Genomic DNA, 22,074 nt, shown 5'->3' on the forward strand with positions numbered 1-22,074 from the left:
GGAAAAGTGTGGCTGAGATTGTGTGCCTCGCATGGAAATAAGCACTACATAAATCTCACTCTTTTCTTACTTTCCTTACTCTTTCGTTTCTTATGTCCTCTGGGGTTATTTCACTCAATCCTAGCCTTCTGCTATCTATCTATCTCCCTGCTTCCAAGAACTACTCCCAACCTTCCCCCATGCTCTCTGGAAAACCTGTTCCGTCTGTAATAGGCTCTGTTCATGACATTTTTATCTCCAACTTGCTTAAAGAGGAGCCTCAGGCTTCCCTCAAAAATATAAAAGTCAGCAACTACAAATACTGTAGCTGGGGTGAGGGAGATTTGTGCTAGGAGGGGGATTCGAGTAAGGAGGAAGAATTTGTGCTGGGAAGGGTAATTTAGAGGGGGTTGGGCAAGAAGGAAGGATTTGTGGGATGGAAGAAAGAAGATTTTTGCTTGGGGGGGGGGGGGGGGATTTGGGTAGGATTTGAGCTGGGGGGGATGAAAAGATTTGTGCTGGGAGGGAGGATTGGAACTGGGAGTTGGTGGAATATGTGCAATATTGTTTGGGAAGTATTTTGGCTTGAAGATGAAATTAATATTTTTGTTTATGTATGATGGAATGTTTGTGTCCACTAATAATGATTTCCATGTATTTTTAAAGAAAATATTGTTTCGATATTTTTGCAGGCGGGCCTGCCAGGTAGGCTGTATGGGGCCCTGTGATTTCTAACATTGGCCCTGCTGATAACCCCAGATTAAAGACTTTGTTAATGTACTTATTTTAAATAGTAAAATGTATGGCTAGCCTATAGTTACAGGTCTATGCGTGTTCTGATAGAGTTAAGAAGGTCAGCAAGATAGCATGCTGAGACCTTTACTTCTACACTAGCAATAAATCCACTGGTCATATATGAGAACAACAGAGAAAGCAATAAATCAGTCATGAGAAAAGATATATACTATATATACTAAATTAAAATGAATAGAATTATATTATATATATTATAAAAACAATCAGGTATAGCCATATCTTAGATACAGCTGGCAGGGCTCCAGAGTATACCTCTTTTTATTATAGCTGCTAATCAATCCGCAAGCTTCCAGAAAAGGAAGCTACTGAGCATGTGCACATCTGCTGCATCCTTTCCTATAAAAAAGTCTCCAAATCTCCAAGGTCTCCATGTGTCTGATTGCCATTAGTTGGTTTGTAACCATGCAGCCACCTGAACATTGGTCTCAGATGGTTCAACAGGCACCTTGCCTGCAAACATTGCATTTAAAGGAAAATTAAGTAAACCCTATTTAGTGAATCACAGAAATACTCTTTATCAAAGCAAACCACACAGTACATTCCTGGGAGCCCCATCTTAATCACCAATATCATACAAGCTGTGTAATGCTAAAGTATTACATTATCACTAAGGGCCCTTTCGCACTGATATATTTTTCCTGCAAGAAAAATGTTTCCCTTTAAATCCTATGGGACTTTGCATACCACTGTGTTACAGATGCAGTGTGTTTTGACAAATCCTGCAAGCGGCATCTTTGGTGCGGTTTTGAAAACCGCACCAAAAACGCAGCTTCCCATCAAAATTAATGGGAATCGCTGTAAAATCATAGTAAAAATACACCCCAATTTTGCGTTTTTGGTGCATTTTTGAGTTACCTCCATTTTTCACAGGTGCAGGCAACCCGAAAGCGCACCAGAAATGCGCAGCAAGCGCATCTAATACACAGCAAAATCACATATGTGTTTTTATTGTGATTTTGCTACAGAGCAGTGTGAAAGTACCCTAAGTAGTGATACCCCCAGAGGAGCCACTGAATTATTTTGTGATTTCTCTGCACACCTGAAAATGACACACCTCACCCACACAGAACTTACTGACGCACTTTGAGATAGTTTAAAGAATTTAATAGGCCAAGTATACTCTAAAAGAAAAGCGGATTAGCGAGTGTACTTATATAACCAATCAATAAGACGTTACACTGAGATATATGGCTAAACATCTGCAATATTCACTTTATTTACCAGAAGTCAATACAAGTTGCAATGAAATCACAGAAAATAATGCAGGGACCTTTTTTTAAAGCCGCTACAACTTGAGTTGCAACAATGTGAACGGTTCCATTGCTGCAAATAGAGTGTGACTTGTCATGCGATTTTGAACTGTCAAATTCCATGAAAAATCACATTGGTGTGAACCAGAGCTAAGTGCCGGTTCACACTAGGTCGCTCCAACTTAGGGGGCGACCTGTGAAGCCGCGTGCATAAAATGAATGTCTATGCAAGTCGCCTCCAGGTCGCCCCGAAGTAGTACAGGACCCTTTTTCTAAGTCAAAGCGACTTGTGTTAGAACGGGTCCTGTACTATTAGAACGGGTCCTGTACTACTCAATGGACCGTGACGGTGCACGACTTGCCAGTAATTAACAGAACTGAACTGCATTTAAATATATTTGTATATACTGCAACAGTAAATAAAAACAATCCTAACTTATTATATGGTCCCAGTTTTATCTCACTGGCCAATGATTAAAGAAGAAAAAAAAACATTGACCATTTAAGTTGAAGCCTTAAAGAAAACACAACAGTTCTCAGCAGACAAGAGATTAACATAGTTAATAGTAGTCTTTTAGCAGACCCAGGGTACCCCCTTCTGGGTCTGGTTCAGTAATACTGTACAAGCATGCAGCCTGACTGGCCATTAAAGGGGAGGAGATGAGCACTCACCCTCCTGACCCATACCAGATGCCCCCAACATGGATGGTATCTTGCAAGGGGGGACTTCCCTGGCAAAGCACCTTACCTCATTTTAATGAGCACAAAGGCCTCTTCTTCACAACCTTGGCTCATTGGTTGTGGGGTCTGTGGGTGGGAGGCTTATCAAAATCTGTTATCCCCCTATAAAAATAAGTGTGAATGTAAATAGTACCTCGACTCATTCACAAAAAATGTAAATAGTAGAAAAAAAATTAAAATAGTACAAAAATGTACATTGTGAAACCTTTTTTTATTAAATTATTTGCCAAAAACTGTTTTTTGTTTTCTGTTTTTTTTACACTTTATATTTTTTTGTGAATGAGTATGGGTCCTATGTACCCTTTACTCATTCACATGGAGGGGCCAGTATCTGCGTGTCCTTTATTGTTAAAGGGGGCTTCCAGATTCCCATACGTTCCCCATCTGCAGACTCCCACAACCATTAAACCAAAAGTTGATGGTACCAACTAATGAACAGGTATGCAAAATGTCTGCAAAAAGTAGTTTCTGCTAACAACCATATCAGCTTCTGAGACAAAGGGTATACATACCCATTTACCAAAGTCCACCTATTGATATTTTTGTTGAATAAATGATTGAAGGGCACATTTGTCATGTGTTTTTTTTTTTTTTTTCAAGTATGTCACTTTTATCTGTTGTAAGTTACAAGTACTCCTTTCTGCTTACTTCAGTGCAATATTATAATGCCATAATTAGCATCAGAGCGTTTTAATAGCCAGCATTTCCGGGGCCACAAAAATTCCTTAGTCAAGCATAAAAAATGCACAGACAAAAGAAAGTAAATTGGTTTATACTACTACAGCATGGAATAAGTTAGAAAAAAGTCCTACTTGCTTCCCTTGTGAGGGCCTATTATAGCAAATTCATTGAGATCTCAGATTACTAAATAACACTTGTCATAGCTCTTGGAAACGTACAGTAGGGCAATGCACATTTCTGTGTGGATTTAGTTTGAACCAGCTCTAAAGAGCATGTACCAAAGTAAATTCACTTTGGATGGGACGTGATGGTTTGAATCATGTTTAAAGTGTTAAAATCAGTGTGTATTTGCAATAAAGCATTCTTTTTATACTCACTGTGGAACCCAAAGGGTTAATCCTCTTTAGTGTGTAAAAAAGGCTGTTTGATTCTGTCTCCTCTGATCCTCTCCTGCCACTGTCCCCAATATATTTCCTGATAATACAGGGCCAGTGGACAGGCTGCACATGCTCAGTTTAGTGTGGTTTGATGTGTATTGCTAGAGTTTTTTTTTTCTTCTTGGGAGGGTGCATGTGATCAGCACAGGGCCATTCAGCACTGTTCAGATAGAGGGTCTGGTGTCCTGCATCCTGATAGGACAGTCAGTGCAGAATGAAAACTCCTCCTACGAGCTTTAACCAGACACTCATAGAAGATACAAGACTGCTATTTACTGCTGCTGAGAAAAGGTATTTAGCAGTTTATATTTACTCTCTGTGTATTGTGGGAGACCAGATATAGTGAATCCAAGTGGGCTTAACCTGCCTGTGAGGAAGCACACCTGTTCAAAGTATACAACCTACTACAGCAAAACTTTAAATTGCAGATAAATGACTGCTCACAGCTGCTTTGTTCTGTTTGTAAACAAAGGGTTTCCCTTTATCTATACCAGATTCTGATTCTAGATGAGGTTCTGATATAGATGTTAACTGGGGATCCCACACAAAAAACAGTTTGGGGTTCCCCCTAAAAATACATACCAGACCCTAATCCTTGATATGGGACTGGTATGGATGTCAAAAGGGACCCGGTGCCAAAAAAAGAAATGCAGTGGCTTCTTACAAAATCTATACCAGGCCTTTCGGGCCCACAATGTACATGCATTTGCATTCACATCATCCAGTGATGCAGATCCATGTCAATCATGATGAATGACACCCTTCGCCTCGCTGAAAGTAAAAAATCCACCAACTGTCAGACATCTCCAATGAAGTCGCTGCACTCACTTCCCCCATGGCAGTTCCCTCCACAAATTTTTATTAAAGGGGTAAGGTACTATGCAATGTCATTGATGTATGTATGGACATGGCCATGTTTGGTCAATGACATAGCGCAAGTATGGCATTAAAAATCTAATAGACATAAATAATTATTTGAATTTTTATTCCAAAAAAATTCCAAAAAATATCATGTACATTATCAGGATGTAAAAATATAAAAAACATGGAATAATATATATACTGTATATATCATTTTGAAAAGTGGTTAAATGTGAGTAAGACTAAAACTCTCTTGCAAAACAGAGGGAAGAGTTTGAAGATAGCTGTAGTGTGTAATGAGATTAATACTAAAGTCAAACAGGGCAAGCATATTGTGGGGGTATATACTAGAAAAGATGCTAAAGGTTTGTGGCTTACTTCTGTATTGTGCATACATTTGTAAATAATTGGGGGAAAAGGGGCTGGTTTACTGAAATCAAACGGAGGAAATTGGTCAGGCAAACACCTTTCCTTGAAAAAGGAGCCTGTAGTTGATTAAAAAAAGTGATAGAAAATATCAATTTTGCTTGCATATAAATGTACCTGTTACCCAGCTTTTATCTTAAGCAGCCTAGATCACATGAGCACAGGCTACCAATCTCTGCCATTGGAAATCTTATTTATTAGTATCAGTTGATAAAATTGTTTAGAAAAAATATCCATTTGACATGTGGATCTAAAATAGACACATAAAAACACTATCGTTTTCATTAAGTTCAAATATATATATTTTTTAATAAGCCCCAGGAACAGCACTTTTACTGAAGAAAAAGTGTATTTTGTGTTGGGGCTACTACGTTTGTTGAAATTTTCATTCCTCTGCCCTCCCCTCATGCTCACACTAGTGTGATCTTCCAGTTCTGGGGGGGGGGGGGGGGGGTTAGTACAAGCTGCTGAAACTGTCACAGGCACTCATCAAAAGTGCTAATTCTGCCCCCCTCCTCTATTCACAAAAGCTGCACTTTTACTTCCTACAGTGAAAAGTGCTCTATGAATGAAAGATGGGCAAATGAATGAAAGGTGCACCTCTTCCATTTTTTTGAGTGCATTTATAGAGAAAGGGTGGAGGCATAATTAGCACTTTTGACAAATGTCTGTAACAAGTTCAGTGGCTCATACTAACCCCCACAGCACCAGAAGATCACAACTTAAGCAGTATCCACAGGGTTAGAGGAATAAAGATTTAAACAAACATAGCTACCACCAGCACAAGGTACATTTTTTATCCATTCATTGTATAAACTATTATACAACTTTCAGAGCGCTTCACATGACGTGTGGTCCGACACAAGTCGGGCCGACTTTGAAAAAGGTTCCTGCACTTCGGTCCGACTTTGGTCTGTTTTAGCCCATTGAATAACATTGAAGTTGGATCATTATCTTAACTGATCTGACTTGTGGCATGCGACTTGTGCTCTGAGAATCTAGCAGGGAAACCCCACTCCAAATTTTTTTAAAAAAATGGCATGGGGTCCCCCCTCAATTCTATACCAGGCCCTTTGAGATTGAGTCTGGTATGGATCTTGAGGGGGATCCATACCAGACCCTTATATAAGCATGCAGCCGGGCAGGTCAGGAAAAGGGGGGATCCACCCCCCAAACATCTTGTCCTCATGTTGATGGGGACAAGGGCCTCTTTCTGACAACCCTGGGCGGTGTTTGTGGGAGTCTTAACGGAATCTGGAAGCTCCCTTTAACAAGGGCCTCCCCAGATCCTAGCCCTCCCCTATGTTAATGAGTATGGGGTACATTATATTCCTACCCATTCACCCCCAAAAAAAGCAGTGTAAATTAAAAAAAAAATTTTTGACAAGTCCTTTTTTAAAAATTAAGAATATCCCCCTTCATAGCTCCAACATGTTTTCTTACTTCGCTTCTTCTCTCCCCTCCGATTCTTCTCCCCCCACTGAAATCTTCTCCCTCTGGTTCTTCTGCCGGTTCTTCTCCCGCCGCTGCTGATGTTCTCTTTCTCTAGTTCTTCTGCCAGTTCTTCTTCCTCCGTTGCTGTTGTCTTCCCCTGATGCTAGCTCCCGCAGTTGTGCCAGCTCTGTTCTCTGCCGGTTCTTATATAGCCATGGAGCATGGCCATCCAGTGACATCATCCGGAGACCCTACTCCCTTGTGATGTCACCGCCTGGGCCATGATGGGGTGGTGACATCACAGGGGGCCGGGTCTCAGAATCATCTGTGTACAAAACGCCCCCAGGTTGCCAGATCACATTACATTTTACAGAAGATTACAGCACTGCAGATTGAAAAGGAAAAGTTTATTTTTAGTATTTTTATATTACAATATGGCTTGTGTGGCAATGGTACAGTATATGCTATGTTATTTTTTTCGTTTGTGATATTTTTTTCCCCACGAAAAAATCGCACCATGCTGTTGTCTCAGCCAATGAGAAGGGGAGTCCAGGGCAGCTGAGAAACTCCTGCAACATTGCTGGATAAAGATGGGTAAGTATTAGGGGAGCTGCTGCACACAGAAGTTTTTTTTTTTATCTTAATGCATAGAATGCATTAAGATTAAAAAAACCTTCTGCCTTTACAATCCCTTTAAGTCTGGAAACACATAACATTTCTTCTGAGTAGAATCCTGCAAACTAGATATAATTTCTAATAATCCTGCAGCCCTAAAAAACATGCTAAAATTTGGGGTCCTAACCCAGAGATTGCGCAGCTATGGTTGGGAGAATCTACTAATTAACACAATGTGTATTAAATACTCTTTTAGTTGTTAGCAACTGTTACACCGTCATTATTGTTACAGTTCTGGCTAATTATCTCAGTTCTTGTAAAAGCATTTTCTGGTACATTATGCTCCTATTATTTATTTATTCATTTGCAGTATTTGCAATAATTGGAATGCTACAGTATGTGTAAATATGTGCTTTGCATTAGTTTGTTAAAATGTGAAAACGTTTAACAATTGTTGACTTTGATTGACAGTTAAATACAGAAAGAAATGCAGTTAATTTGTGTGATAGGGACTGCACCTGTTCCATCTATTCCAAGTTCCTTCCACCAGGGGAAGAAATCCCTTACTGTACATATCACTTATTAAACCTACCCATGCATGGGTCAGTTTTTTTCCACACATTTGGTGTAGACGCAGGAATCCTCACTGCAGTGTCACTGTATTCTGACACTAGAGAGACTTCCCCACCTCCCCGCTCTTAGAAAACACAGATCATTGCTGCAGCCTGTTGGCTGCATTCCTGATCGAACTGACATTTTCCATCAGTCTTGTTCATGAGAAGTTGATTGATTCCTGTTGAACTGGCTGAATTTTCATCCATGTATAGCTAGCTTTACTTACAACATACACTATATTACCAAAATTCTATGTTTCTATTGGCATCCCAGTCTATAGGATTCAATATTGAGTTGGCCCACCCTTTGCAGCTATAACAGCTTCAAGTCTTCTTGGAAGGCTGTCCACAAGGTTTAGAAGTGTGTCTATAGGAATGTTTGACCATTCTTCCAGAAGCGCATTAGTGTGGTCAGGCACTCATGTTGGATGAGAAGGCCCAGCTTGCAGTCTCCACTCTAATTCATCCCAAATGTGTTCTATCAGGTTGAGGTCAGGACTCTGTGCAGACCTATCAAGTTCCTCCACCCCAAACTCGCTCATCAATGTCTTTATGGACCTTGCTTTGTGCACTGGTCCAAATTATTTGGTGGAGGGGGGATTATAATGTGGGTTTTTTTTTTTCTTAGCGGTTGGGCTTGGCTCCTTAGTTCCAGTGAAGGGAACTCTTAAGGCTTTAGCATACTAAGACATTTTGGACAATTTCATGCTCCCAAGTTTGTGGGAACAGTTTGGGAATGGTCCCTTCCTATTCCAACATGACTGCGCACCAGTGCACAAAGCAAGGTCCATAAAGATATGGATGAGCGAGTTTGGCGTGGGAGTCTTGACCTCAACCCGATAGAACACCTTCAGGATGAATTCGAGCAAGGACTGCATGCCAGGCCTTCTCTTCCAAAATCAGTGCCTGATGCACTTCTGGGGGAATGGTCAAAATTTTCATAGACACACTCCTAAACCTTGTGGACAGACTTCTCAGAAGAGTTGAAGCTGTTAAAGGCTGCAAAGGATGGGCCAACTCAGTTTTGAACCCTACGGACTAAGACTGGGATGCCATTAAAGTTCGTGTGGATATAAAGGCAGGTGTCCTAATACTTTTGACAATTTTGTGTATGTAGGGTATGACAATATAGGATTGATATACAGTACATTAAAACAGCTTAGGCTATTTTTGTTCACAAATGTGCAATGTGTTTTGCTCTAAAATGTACAGTATTTTTATAGTAAATGAACATACTATCACAAGGTTTGTGCCATGAACACAGTAACATCAGATGTAATTCGGTAAATGCAGCAAATAAAGGTTTACAGTTAGCAAAAAAGGTTTTTTTTATAGTAAGATTGAACTGTCAAATGTCTTTTTAAATGAGTTGCAAACTTTGTTACTGTTAAAATTAATTAACTGGATTTCACCCATTGTTTAAACAGCTAAAGAATCATACAGTTTGGTTATGTTTTGAACAAGGAACGTAACCAATTGTTCTTTCTTTTTTTCTATTTCAATAATACTGGCAAGATTCTCACTAAATGTTTCACATTCTCATCTTCTAGACCTTGTTAGAATCTGTAAAAGTTGAACTTGGTAGACCTCTGTTTATTATCAACATGGCTAAATATGAAAGTTATAGAAAGGCTGTAGGCTTATTAAAATAATCAAGCAAAAAAAGTATATTCCCCCATCCATGACTGTTCCAGGTTGTTATTAGTCAGCTGTTCAGTTGGAATGTCTCAGATGCGTTAAAGGGTAATAGTTTTGTGTATTTTCAGTTATTATGTCATGTTTACCCAAAATTAAAGTAATTGCATTAAAAATTCATTTTTACTAGGTTCCTTCATTTTTTGCTTTGTAGAAATTAGCATATTAGCCACCACAGACAGGGAAGATTAGCTAGTGCAATGATTCTGCCTAACTGCCAAACAGCTTTTAAGATCAAATTATAACTAATAGGGCCAATACATGCACCTACACAATTCTGTGATAATGTCAACTAGTCATTTACTGACAACTATATTCCGGTTACAAACATTTAAGAAGACCTACAGAAGATTACATTGCTTAGATGTATGAAACATGAAATTAATAAATTATATTATTTTATATTAGCTAAAATTGTCCTATACTTGTTTAGTTATATGCAAACCATACACAAACCAAAGCAAAAAACAAAAGGAAAAAGAAAACATGCTGAATTAAATATACACAATTTATTACACTATATCTCTATTTTTTTATATATCTGTTATTGCTATTAGAAGGCATGAACAACATTCCTTGCATAGGCGTGCGTACAGGATGTGGCAGGCATGCTTCGGCACACCCTAATAACCCACTGTGGCACAGATTCCCCCTGTTTAGAACCCTGATATTTCAACAAAGCCCCCTAATGGAGCTCTCTAAAAAAATGTAAAAAAAAAATAATAAAAAGAAAATTGTAAAAAAAAATAAAAAAATAAAATAATTTAAATAAAATCTAATGACACCATCCACTGTCCTACTGACACCAATCTCTGCCTTACGGACACAGCCAACTGCCCTACTAACTCCATCAGTATGTATACACATGACATAAACGCATATGTGTTTGATCTTTGGGGTGCACACCCTAATGCTGTGCACACCAATGATTCCTTGTGATTGCATGAGTTGTGACAGGTCCTCTTTAAGGAGAGATTTGGGATCTGTTAGACCCCAGATCTCTTCTTTACCTTCCGAAGCATCTGGTCAAACCAAGATTGGTTTGACCAGATGCTAGTTTAAGCCGGTAATGACTTGTTTACATGAGACCAAAACCAAAAGTGACAACATCCCTGTTGCTTCTGGTTTCTGTTGTAACACAGTGGGAGGAACAACATCAGTTCCTCTTACTGTGTCCTAAGAACTAGATGTTGCCAGTTTCATCCTTACCGGGCTCTCTGATCCCATGGGAGAGCCATGTAAAAGGGGTCTGGGAGGGGGAAGGTTGGGAACCCCTTCCACCTGTAAAAGTAATCCAGCGGCTTCATTGAGGGGAATTGCTGGCCCTTAAAATGATATTTCGATCATTGCTGTAGCTGCAGAGATGACTAAGATATCACCCTTCCAATCTAGCGATGCACCAGTACGTCACTATTCGGCAAATGGTTAATATATAACAAAGTAGCAATACTGTCATATTTAGCAAGCAAAATAAAGCAAAAATTACAGTTTCAATCCCAAGCTATAGCAGCTGATGAAATACATGCACATTGAAGAGAGAAACAATTGTATTAGCATATACAGTATCTCTCAAAAGTGAGTACACCCCTCACATTTTTGTAAATATCTTATTATTTCTTTTCATGTGACAACACTGAATAAATTACACTTTGCTACAATGTAAAGTAGGGAGTGTGCAGCTTGTATAACAGTGTAAATTTGCTGTCCCCTTAAAATAACTCAACACACAGCCATTAATTTCTAAACCGCTGGCAACAAAAGTGAGTACAACCCTAAGTGAAAATGTCCAAATTGGGCTCAAAGTTTCAATATTTTGTGTGTCCACCATTATTTTCCAGCACTGCCTTAACCCTCTTGGGCATGGAGTTCACTAGAGCTTCACAGGTTGCCACTGGAGTCCTCTTCCACTCCTCCACGATGACATCATGGAGCTGGTGGATGTTAGAGACCTTGCGCTCCTCCATCTTCCATTTGAAGATGCCCCACAGATGCTTAATAGGGTTTAGGTCTGGAGACATGCTTGGCCAGTCCATCCCATTTACCCTCAGCTTCTTTAGCAAGGCAGTGGTCATCTTGGAGGTGTGTTTGGGGTCGTTATCATTTTGGAAGACTGCCCTGCCACCTGAAGGGAGGGGATCATGCTCTGCTTCAGTAAGTCAAAGTAAATGTTGGCAATCATGGTTCCTCAATGAATTGTAGCTCCCAAGTGCTGGCAGCACTCTTGCAGACCCAGACCATGACACTCCCACCACCAGGCTTGACTGTAGGCAAGACACACTTGTCTTTGTACTCCCCACCTGGTTGCCGCCACACGCTTGATACCATCTGAACTAAATAAGTGTATCTTGGTCTCATCAGACCACAAGACATGGTTCCAGTGATCCAAGACCATGTCTTTAATCTTCTTGTCTTCAGCAAACTCATCATCTTTAGAAGAGGCTTCCTTCTGGGAAGACAGCCATGCAGACCAATTTTATGCAGTGTGCGGAGTATTATCTGAGCACTGACAGGCTGACCCCCCACCCCTTCAACCTCTGCAGCAATGCTGGCAGCACTCATACATCTATTTCCCAAAGACAACCTCTGGATATTTTGCTGAGAACGTGCACGCAACTTCTTTGGTCGACCATAACGAGGCCTGTTCTGAGTGGAACCTATCCTGGCAAACCGCTGTATGGTCTTGACCACCATGCTGCAGCTCAGTTTCAGGGTCTTGGCAATCTTCTTATAGCCTAGGCCATCTTTATATAGAGCAACACTTCTTTTTTTCAGATCCTCAGAGAGTTCTTTGCCATGAGGTGCCATGTTGAACTTTCAGTGACCAGTATGAGAGTCAGAGCGATAACACCAAATTTAACACCTACTCCCCATTCACACCTGAGAACACTAACGAGTCATATGACAATGGCTAATTGGGCCCAATTTGGACATTTTCACTTAGGAGTATACTCACTTTTGTTGCCAGCGGTGTAGACATTCATGGCTGTGTGTTGAGTTATTTTGAGGGGACAGCAAATTTACATTGTTTTACAAGCTGTACACTTACTACTTTACATTGTAGCAAAGTGTAATTTCTTCAGTGTTGTCACATGAAAAGGTATAATAAAATATTTACAAAAATGTGAGGGGTGTACTCACTTTTGTGAGATACTGTAAAAGAGCTATAGTATAAAACTACACATTCATATAGGCCTGGCGTGGAGATCTAAACAGTTAAATATCAGCTCCTCATAAGATGCTGAGCTATCTATATAGATATCTTGCAGCAATGGAATTGTAATTATCCAATTGCTGTTCACCTGCTTATGCTGTATCTTTTATTCTAACCAATAGCAGTTGAAAGGTATTTCTATCCTAAGCAAAAATGGCAACTAAAGTTCATGTACATAGTGGAAACAAACAGCAGTGTCTGCATATAAAAGAGCCATAGTTAAAAGTTGCTTGGCATAGAGGTTTAAATAATTAGTTGCTTGCTTCAATCAACTCCTTGTGAAATGCTGAACTGTGTATATAGGTATTTGACCATGAAGTTGCAATCATTCACTCAGCTACAATGCTGTTTTATTTACTCTATGCTCTGCCAGCAGTTGCAAAATGTCTTGTGAATGGCAAAAGCATCAGGAACAAAGTGATGAAGCCCACTTTAACCACTTAAGGAGTGGAAAGTTTTACCCCCTAATGACCAGGCGATTTTTTGCACTTTGGTACTGCGTGATTTTAACTGGTAATTGTGCAGTCATGCAATGCCGTACCCAAACAAAATGTATGTCCTTTTTTTCTCACAAATAAAGCTTTCTTTTGGTGGTATTTAAAGACCTCAACAGGTTTTTTTTTTAACAATATAAATTTTTAAAAAATAAAAATTACATTTTCTACTTTTTCTTATAAAAAAATAATATCCAATAAACTCAATTTTTGTCATACATTTAGGCCAAAATGTATTTAGCTACATGTCTTTGATAAAAAAAATCTCAACAAGCATATATTTATTGATTTGCGCAAAAGTTAGCAAATACCTTTGGGTGTCTACTTTCTAAGGGGTCATTTGGGGGGGTTTTGTGCTATCTTGGCATTTTATGGCCTCCAAAACTGTGATAGGTAGTGAGGAGTGAAACCAACAATTTAGGCCCTTAGAAAGCCTGAAGGCGGTGATTGGTTTTAGGGATCCTGTACGCGGCTAGACTGCCAAAAAGTCTCACACATGGGGTAGCCCTGTACTCAAAAGAAGCAGCAGAATGTATTTTGGGGTGTAATTTCACATATAGCCTTGGCACGTTTGAGCAATATATAATTTAAGTGACAACATTGTGTAAAAAAAAAAAAAACATTTTTGTAATTTTCCTGAAACTTGTGGCAAAATATTAAATATTCAATGGACTCAACATGTCTCTTAGCGAATAGCTTGGGATGGTTACTTGGCTACTTTCAAAAAAATGGGTAAATTCGGGGGACGTTTGAACTGTCCTGGCATTTTATGCCCCATATTAGAAACTTATGCCACACGTCACCCACTCTTCTAACCACTTAAAGACCAAGCCTTTTCTGACACTTTTTGTTTACATGAAAAAAAATTTTTTTTTTTTACTAGAATATTACTTTGAACCCCAAAATATTATATTAAATATATTTTAATATTTTTATGTTAAATTTTTATATTTAATATTTTTATATTAAATATATTTATATTATATTTAAAGCAGAGACCCTACAGAACAAAATGGTGGGTGTTGCAATTTTTTTTTTTTGTCACAATGTATTTGCGCAGATATTTTTCAAATAAAAAAAACACTTTTTTTTTAATTTAATGCACAAATACACTATATATTGCCAAATTGTTTGGTAAAATATAAAAGATGATCTTATGCCGAGTACATAGATACCAAACATAAAATGCTTTAAAATTGCGCACACCCATGCAGCGGAAACAAACTAGGTACAATTTTAAAAGCCTTTAAAAGCCTTTACAGGTTACCTCTTTAGATTTACAGAGTCTATAGTCTACAGAGGTCTACTGCAAGAATTACTGCCCTCGATCTGACATTCACTGCAATACCTCACATGCATGGTGCAACTGCTGTTTACATAAGACACTAGACCAATGCTTGCGTTTGCCTTTGCATGCAAACACGGGGGGACAGGGGTGCTTACATTTTTTTATGTATTCATATTTATTTTTCTCTTTTATTTTATTTTGAGACCTTTCTTACATTTTTTTTTTTTTATCATTTTTATTGTTATCACAGGGAATTTAAATATACACTATGATAGCAACAAGTACTCTTTTTAAAAAAAAATTGGGGTCTATTAGACTCTAGATCTCTCCTCTGCCTTTAAATCATCTGGCCACACCAAGATTGGTGTGATAAGATGCTTTCCCAATTTCCTAATAGCGCTGTTTATATCTGGCGAAACCGAAGTCATGAAATGCTGGTAGCTTCTGGTATCTTAGAGTCTAGACCATAGAGATGAATCCACATTCATTCTAGTCTCCAGTCAGCTTTAAGGTCAGCTGACAGAATCACTGGCTGCAGTCTCGGGTTACCCAATGGGACAGGAGAGCCCAAGAAAACGGGGGGAGTCCCATTCCACTTCTTGTAAAAGCAGTCTAGAGGCCAATTAGCTGCAAGGATCATTTTACATGAAAGCTGACCACTGGCTGTAAAAAACGATACCAAGATGATGCCTAAGTCTGCAGGCATCATCCTGGTATGACCACTCAAAAAGCTGACCACTGGCTGTAAAAAACGATACCAAGATGATGCCTAAGTCTGCAGGCATCATCCTGGTATGACCACTCAAAATCCAGCAACGTACCAGTATGTTGCTGGTCCTTGTTGGGCATATATTGTAAGATCCTTTTTTTTCTGCAGCCTGTGGGCTGAACGAAAAATAAATAACTTAACAGATTCCTCCATTCACATTGATCGATTGATTGAATATCTGCCATAAAGTGTGTGGTATGCCCACTATTAGACCTCCCAGCAGACAGCCACTTCTAATGATGGGCATACATGCAATGTTCTTTTTCTTCATTCAGCCCATGGGCTGGACGAAAAAAAAAGAACATAGCAGATTCCTCCATTCACAGTGGTCGATGTGGATGAAGAAATCTCTGCCAAGAAAAGTGTTAAAAAAATATATGGAGAAGCATAGGGGAGATCCACCCCATACCCTATGCTTTGCCATATGTGCTCTTTTTTTTTAACTGCGGTGGTGAAATCACCTCCTACAGACTGAAATCATTGATTTACATATATGCTGAAAGCAAACGCTGTTGCTGTCAGAATAAACAAAGCAGTGCTGCAGCTGAAGGGCGCATCTGCAAAGCAAATAATGGTTAACAATAAAACACAGTAACAATAAAACATTACAATATAATAGTATACAGTGCAGTAAAAAAGTAGAATGGTGGTGTCTGCAAAGCAAACTATGGTTAACAATGAAAAACAGTAACAAAAAACATTACAGAATAGCAGTATATTATAAAGTACAGTAAAACAGTAAGAACAGAAAATTAACTCAATAAAACGACAACTATTTTTGGCTTTTTCTTTTTTTTTTTTTTACTTTTCTTTACACTTTTTTGTAACTGTAAAAAAAACTTTAAACATTCCAGGTTAGGGTCTCTCAAAATGTGATAGCCATCTAACATCTTTTGAGACCCTGTGTGAAAGTGTGCCCTAGACTGCCGTGCTGTACCCTATACTATTACTCTACTAGTGTGTGGTAGCTACAGAAACAGTCCCTGATGCAGAGACCAGGTTGACCAGGACTGGAGGGACAAAAGAAGTGATGTCGCGCCTTTATACGCGTTTTCTACAGACACGACATCTGACATGACATTCTTTGGGGTGCTCTTTGAGAAGGGATACCAGGGAGGACATCTGGAAAATGCTTCTCATGCAGCCAGTTCACTGCATCTGGATTGTGAATTTGGGCCACAGCACCTTCTGGATACAGAAAGGGCTGTGATGAACTCTTCCTGGAATTTTAGGAAGAATCCACTACTTCCTGACGCTTTGTATAGCGTTCAGCAGAGCAATTTGGAATAAGTATACAGACACTTTCTTGTACCTGCGTCTGTCCTTATGAGCGATTAAGTATGGCACCATCATCTGGTCATTGAAGTCCACCCCTCCCATCTTAAGGTTGTATTCATGGGACGCAGAGGGGCTTCTCAACTACACCAGTCACCGGTCGTGGACTGTTGTATCTGCGTGAATGGAGGACAGAACGAAAACATTCCGTGTGTCCCTATACTTCACAGCAATTTTTTACACTTCAAGCAGGCTCTCTCCCCCCCGTCTAAGTTGGAAATCTACAAGCCATTGGGGGAAGCCCCGGCGATTAGGTCACATGGTGCCAAATGCGCCAATTCCAGAATCAAAAAGATGACTAAAAAGTGGCACGCTTGTGTAGTAATTGTCTACGTATAAATGGTGAAGAGTAAAATATGCAGAGGTATATTTCCCGCGCCGAGTGGAGAAACCTAAAACTTATAAATAGCTAATCAAATAAATATGATTTGCAGCTGCAAAGTGCGTAAAGTGCGAGTGCTCAAATGTGAAGTAATCTGTATATTTTTATATTTATTATCATATTTATTAACTATTGCAATTTTATTTAAGTGCAGGCATGTCCAACCTGTGGCCGGGGGCCGAATGCGGCCCAGAACCACAGGCAATGTGGCCCACTGCCCCCTGACAATTTTTTTTTTTGCTGGGCAGGAAGGAAAGCGGGTCAGGGGCATGGCCACAGCGGCTTCCAGCTAACTGTAGGCAGAGGCTGCCTCGGAAGGGATCATCCTCTAGTTGTGTTAAATTAGTGCTGGGGGGGGGGGGCGCGGCAGTGCGGGAAGGGCGTGGCGGCATTTTATTACGTATATACCTTAAAGTGGAGTTCCACCCTCATTTTATACTTACCTCCATCTTCTCGCTCCGGATCACCTGAAAAACAAATGGCTAATCGCATTTTTTTTTTTTTTTACTTACCTCGTAGCGAAGAAAATATACTTACCTTACTTCCTTCTTCCTCCTTCCTCGGCCACGGCCCGTCGTCACTTCCTGGCTCTGCAATGATTCCTGGGAGCTGAATGTCATCGCTCCCAGCAATCATTGCGCCTGCACCGGCCCCGACGTCAGTTCCGGGGCGCTTGCGTCATCCCTTTCTAAACAGCTTCTGGGCATGCCCAGAAGCTGTGGAGGGATGACGCGCGCGACCGGAACTGACGTCGGACCGGAACTCCGCTTTAACTATTGTATATATTTTATATGCAGCCCAAGAAAATATCTCTACACTCAATGTGGCCCAGAGAAGCCAAAAGGTTGGACACCCATGATTTAAGTGTATTCAAGTATATTTAAAATTTATATATCACTTGCATCAGATCACTGGGTTTATATGTAATTTAAATATTGCAAATAATTTTTAAGCAAGCGCTATAGGTAATCCCATTTTACATATAAATGGTACCCATTTCTGAATAAGGGGGACACAAAATCCCAAATAATCTTGTTGCTGCTCCCTATGCAGTCTGGGCAGTTTGGGGGCTCAATATTGCTATCTTTTCGCTCGTAAATCTAGAAACTACGTGTATAGCCTGTTGCCCTGTCACAGAGCTTATACATCTTGACACGCTTGCTGGGGAGAAACTGTTTAAAAAAACAAGGCGGCCAGAAAATGTAATCGGGGACTCATTAATGCAGACAGCTTGTTGGGACGTATACAAGGCTGCAAACTTTTGGTTGAAGTGATTTAAGAGGACCCTGGATATTGTCATTGAAATGCATGACCCACAAGATTTGCTCATATCTAGTCCTGGCCATGGCAGCAGAGAACACGGGCATATAATGAATTGGGTCAATGGACCAATATAACCGCAACTCACTCTTTTTAGCAATGCCTGTAATGAGGGATAGGCCCAGAAAGGTTTTAAATTTGGAAACAGTGATACAATTCCATGCAAATTCTCTTTTTTTTTTTTTTTGTGGGGTTCTCCGTTTATATCCATACCAAATGTAGGATATGTGTTCTAGTGTATATTTTGGTGGGGACCCCACACTTTTTTTGTTGTCATTCTTGATGAAGAATGTACTACGGAAAAAAGTGACAGTTTAGAAAGAAAATAAAAATATTTACCAGTAATTTACATTTCCCTGCCAGCTTCTTTTTTTTTTTGGGCAAAATACAGCATGGGGATTTGGTATGTATGTTTGAGGTTCCTCATACCGTTTTTACAAGCGGACAAGGAATGTTATTATATTGCTTTTCTTTACTTTAAACCACATGTAAGTTTTTGTATAAATCGAACAGGTGCCCCACCTCAGGCAGATTTAAGGCATCCCTCAGCCCAAGGTATTAGGCATTTTATTTGAAATATTATTAATATTGCTGCTCCCTTTAAAACTGTATTTGGTATCTGCTAATGATGGGGTCAGAGAAGTTTGTTTGCAACTTTACTTTAGGAAACACACTCTTTCAGTTAAGTTGTACTTGGAGTATACATGCAACAGATCAATGTTTGATGTCTGAACAAGTTTATGTCTGAACAGGTTTATTTAGATTTTTTGGGCCTTCTACACATGCCTTAGGCTGAGGCAAGGCCAAAGCAGCTATTCTTTAGCCATGCATCCTCTAAGGGAGAATCCTTATTTCTGGAAAGGTGTTTCCAAACACGCTTCTTGGGGATTACCGAGCTCAAATAAACATTCATAACACAGGAAAGTGACCCTTTGTCATGGACTTGCAATAGTGTTTGGCAGCTTACCTGTTCCTTCATGTCTGCATTAGAGGCCAGACTTCACTTCTGGTTAATTTTTATCACCTCTCCTTCCTGTTCCTTCCCTTCTCTCCCTACGGAGCGTGACCCGGGGGACCCCAGGGGCCGCGACCTGAGCCCAACTGCAGCCAAGTCCATCCTCACCACTAGAGGCTCTGGTGAACACCTGCTGGGTCTTAGACTCCACACCCTGGGGAATCTTGGCCTCACGTTCCGGTCCATCCGCAGCAGTCTGCTATCGGGTTCACTACCTTGCGCTGCACTCCTGCCTCCAGCAGGGTGCAGTTGTCACCTGGCCACAGGTGACTTGACACCCTTCTGCACTGCTTACAAAAATTTCCTTCCAGCAACAAGGGAAAGAATCAACCCCACCAAGCTTAGGAAAGACATACCAAGCCTAGAACAGTTCAAACTGAAAAAAAAACAAGATATAACCCCCACTAAATGTGGATAGGGAAGCAACTGCTTAGGTCATAGTCCACTAAACTTCAATGCATAACGTTTTAAAAAGAAAGAGTTAAGGTTATTTACGTCATGATAACGTTTTCCAATGTATATCTAAAGAGCTTTGGAAGAACTATACATTCCATTTTCAAAAGCTTCAGGGATTTGCTTTACATTTGTGACACAATATGTGATATAAATTTAGTCAGCATTTGCTCTATTTCAACATTACTTTACTGTATTTTTATCTACATTGTGAATTTTACAGTAGCAATACTACTATTGTAATATGTAAATAATAAAATATTAATATATATATATATATATATATATATATATATAGTACTACTACTCTGTCATATAGCTGCCTCTGTCATTTTGTTGATTTAAAAATAACATATATAAATATGGAATTTCATATAACTAAGTTTTGCTGCTGATTATGACTTTTTGTTTTGCTTTTATTGCTTTATTTTAAATGACCCATTAATGTTCAGAAAAATAACAGTTTTTGCGAGTTTTATTTTGCATGTCATATCAGGTATATCAGTCTATATTGTTAATATATCATTGCCAATATTGCTTGTAAATTGTGAATATTTCAATATCTTCACTTATCCTGTTTTAGCACCTAATAATATAAGAGATGACACACAACTAGTCCACAGAAATGCAATAGTCCTTTTTGCGACAAGGAGGCTGCAGTAGACCCCCAGAATACTCCTGCAAACTTCAAGATATAGAGCAGGGGTACTCAAATGTAAACCTGAAAGGTCCACTTACCAATTTTCCATTCAGTCCGAGGTCCGGGAAAAGTGATCTTCAAATTCCAAATACAGAACGCCAACAACAAAAAAAGACATTCCCCAAAACTTTTGAACTATACACAAAAAAAATGACCTAACAAATACACAACCAATATGTGAAATATGACACTGATCCATAGATGGGAGAGACTGCAAACAGAGTTTTGTGTCTTTTAGCTATTCTTCCCGTCAGCCTGATTTATAATTTCAGCCACTGTGCTGGCAATGATGGAAAACAAATATATATATGTGCACGTAAAATAAATCTATAATTCTAACTATACAGAACTACAGAAATGTTTTTAAAAATATTAATGTATTACACCTGCATATCCACTGAAAATACACAGCAAAAATAGTTTGTACTACTGTAAACCTGTACTACTGTAAACCATAAAAATAAAGTCTCACTGCATTTTTAAAGAATTATTTTCATATAATATAATGAAAATAATTCTTTAAAAATGCAGTGAGATTTATTTTTTATGGTTTACAGTAGTACAGGTTTACAGTAGTACAAACTATTTTTGCTGTGTATTTTCAGTGGCTATGCAGGTGAAATACATTAATATTTTTAAAAACATTTCTGTAGTTCTGTAAAGTTAAAATTATAGATTTATTTTATGTGAAAGAATTCAGCATTCCTGCACTTACTTGAGTGAGACAGAGAGAGGGGGTGTGAGAGGGAGAGAGAGATAGAGGGAGGGGGGAGAGATACAGGGAGGGGGGGAGAGAGAGGGGGAAGAGAGACAGGGAGAGGGGGAGAGAGAGGAGACAGAGAGAGAGGGGGTATGTCTGCTACTCACAATTATGGCCCCAGACTGCTCTCCCCTGGGCTCAGGCAGCCGGGATCTATAGCTACTGTGTGATCTATATTTCAGCCGGGATCAGAGCTGCAGAGGAGGGGCGGGGCTTGCTATGCACGGCTCTCCTACAGGGGTGTTCCCTGTTCTCTGGGCAAACACTGAGCTCTCCGCTCTGAATGCTGTTCACTGTCCACCCCTCTCATCAGGAAAAGAAGTCTGTGTGCGTGGGGTGGATGGGGGGACCGATTGCATGTCATTGATACCGGGATAGACAGGAAACTGGACTGCTGAGGGGAGTAGCATGTACGGAGACCGCTCTGCAACAAGTTAAAGTGCAGACAGATCCTCCCACGGGGCCTGAATGGTCAGTCCTCCCCTGATCCTCCCCTGTGAATGCTGGGCAGTGGGCATGTGACGTCACTGGTTGCTAGACGCCAAGCGGCTGGTGATCTAGCAACCAGTGATCTTGAATACAAACAGGCAGCTGCTTCGGCACAGACCGCTTCGGCGGTCCAGATTTAAGCGCGTCTGGGTCCGGACACGGCCCGGAGTCCGCCTATTGAGGACCCCAGATATAGAGTAACAACTGCTAATAGGATTATCAGTGAGGCAGAAAGTAATTCTTTAACTCACTATTTTTCCTGTCAGAACAATGCTGTAGAGAAAGATAAGATTCAAATTATTCTATTTT

General features: G+C 39.8%; 1 protein-coding gene across 1 annotated transcript in view; it reads left to right on the forward strand.

Annotated features, from left to right (window-relative positions):
* The window catches only part of NETO1 (neuropilin and tolloid like 1), a 204,861-nt gene that overhangs the window by 113,597 nt on the left and 69,190 nt on the right, over positions 1 to 22,074 (forward strand). The window lies entirely within an intron of this gene.

Source organism: Pelophylax lessonae, assembly GCF_965119305.1.
Source record: "Pelophylax lessonae genome assembly, chromosome: 5".
NCBI classification, from domain to species: domain Eukaryota; kingdom Metazoa; phylum Chordata; class Amphibia; order Anura; family Ranidae; genus Pelophylax; species Pelophylax lessonae.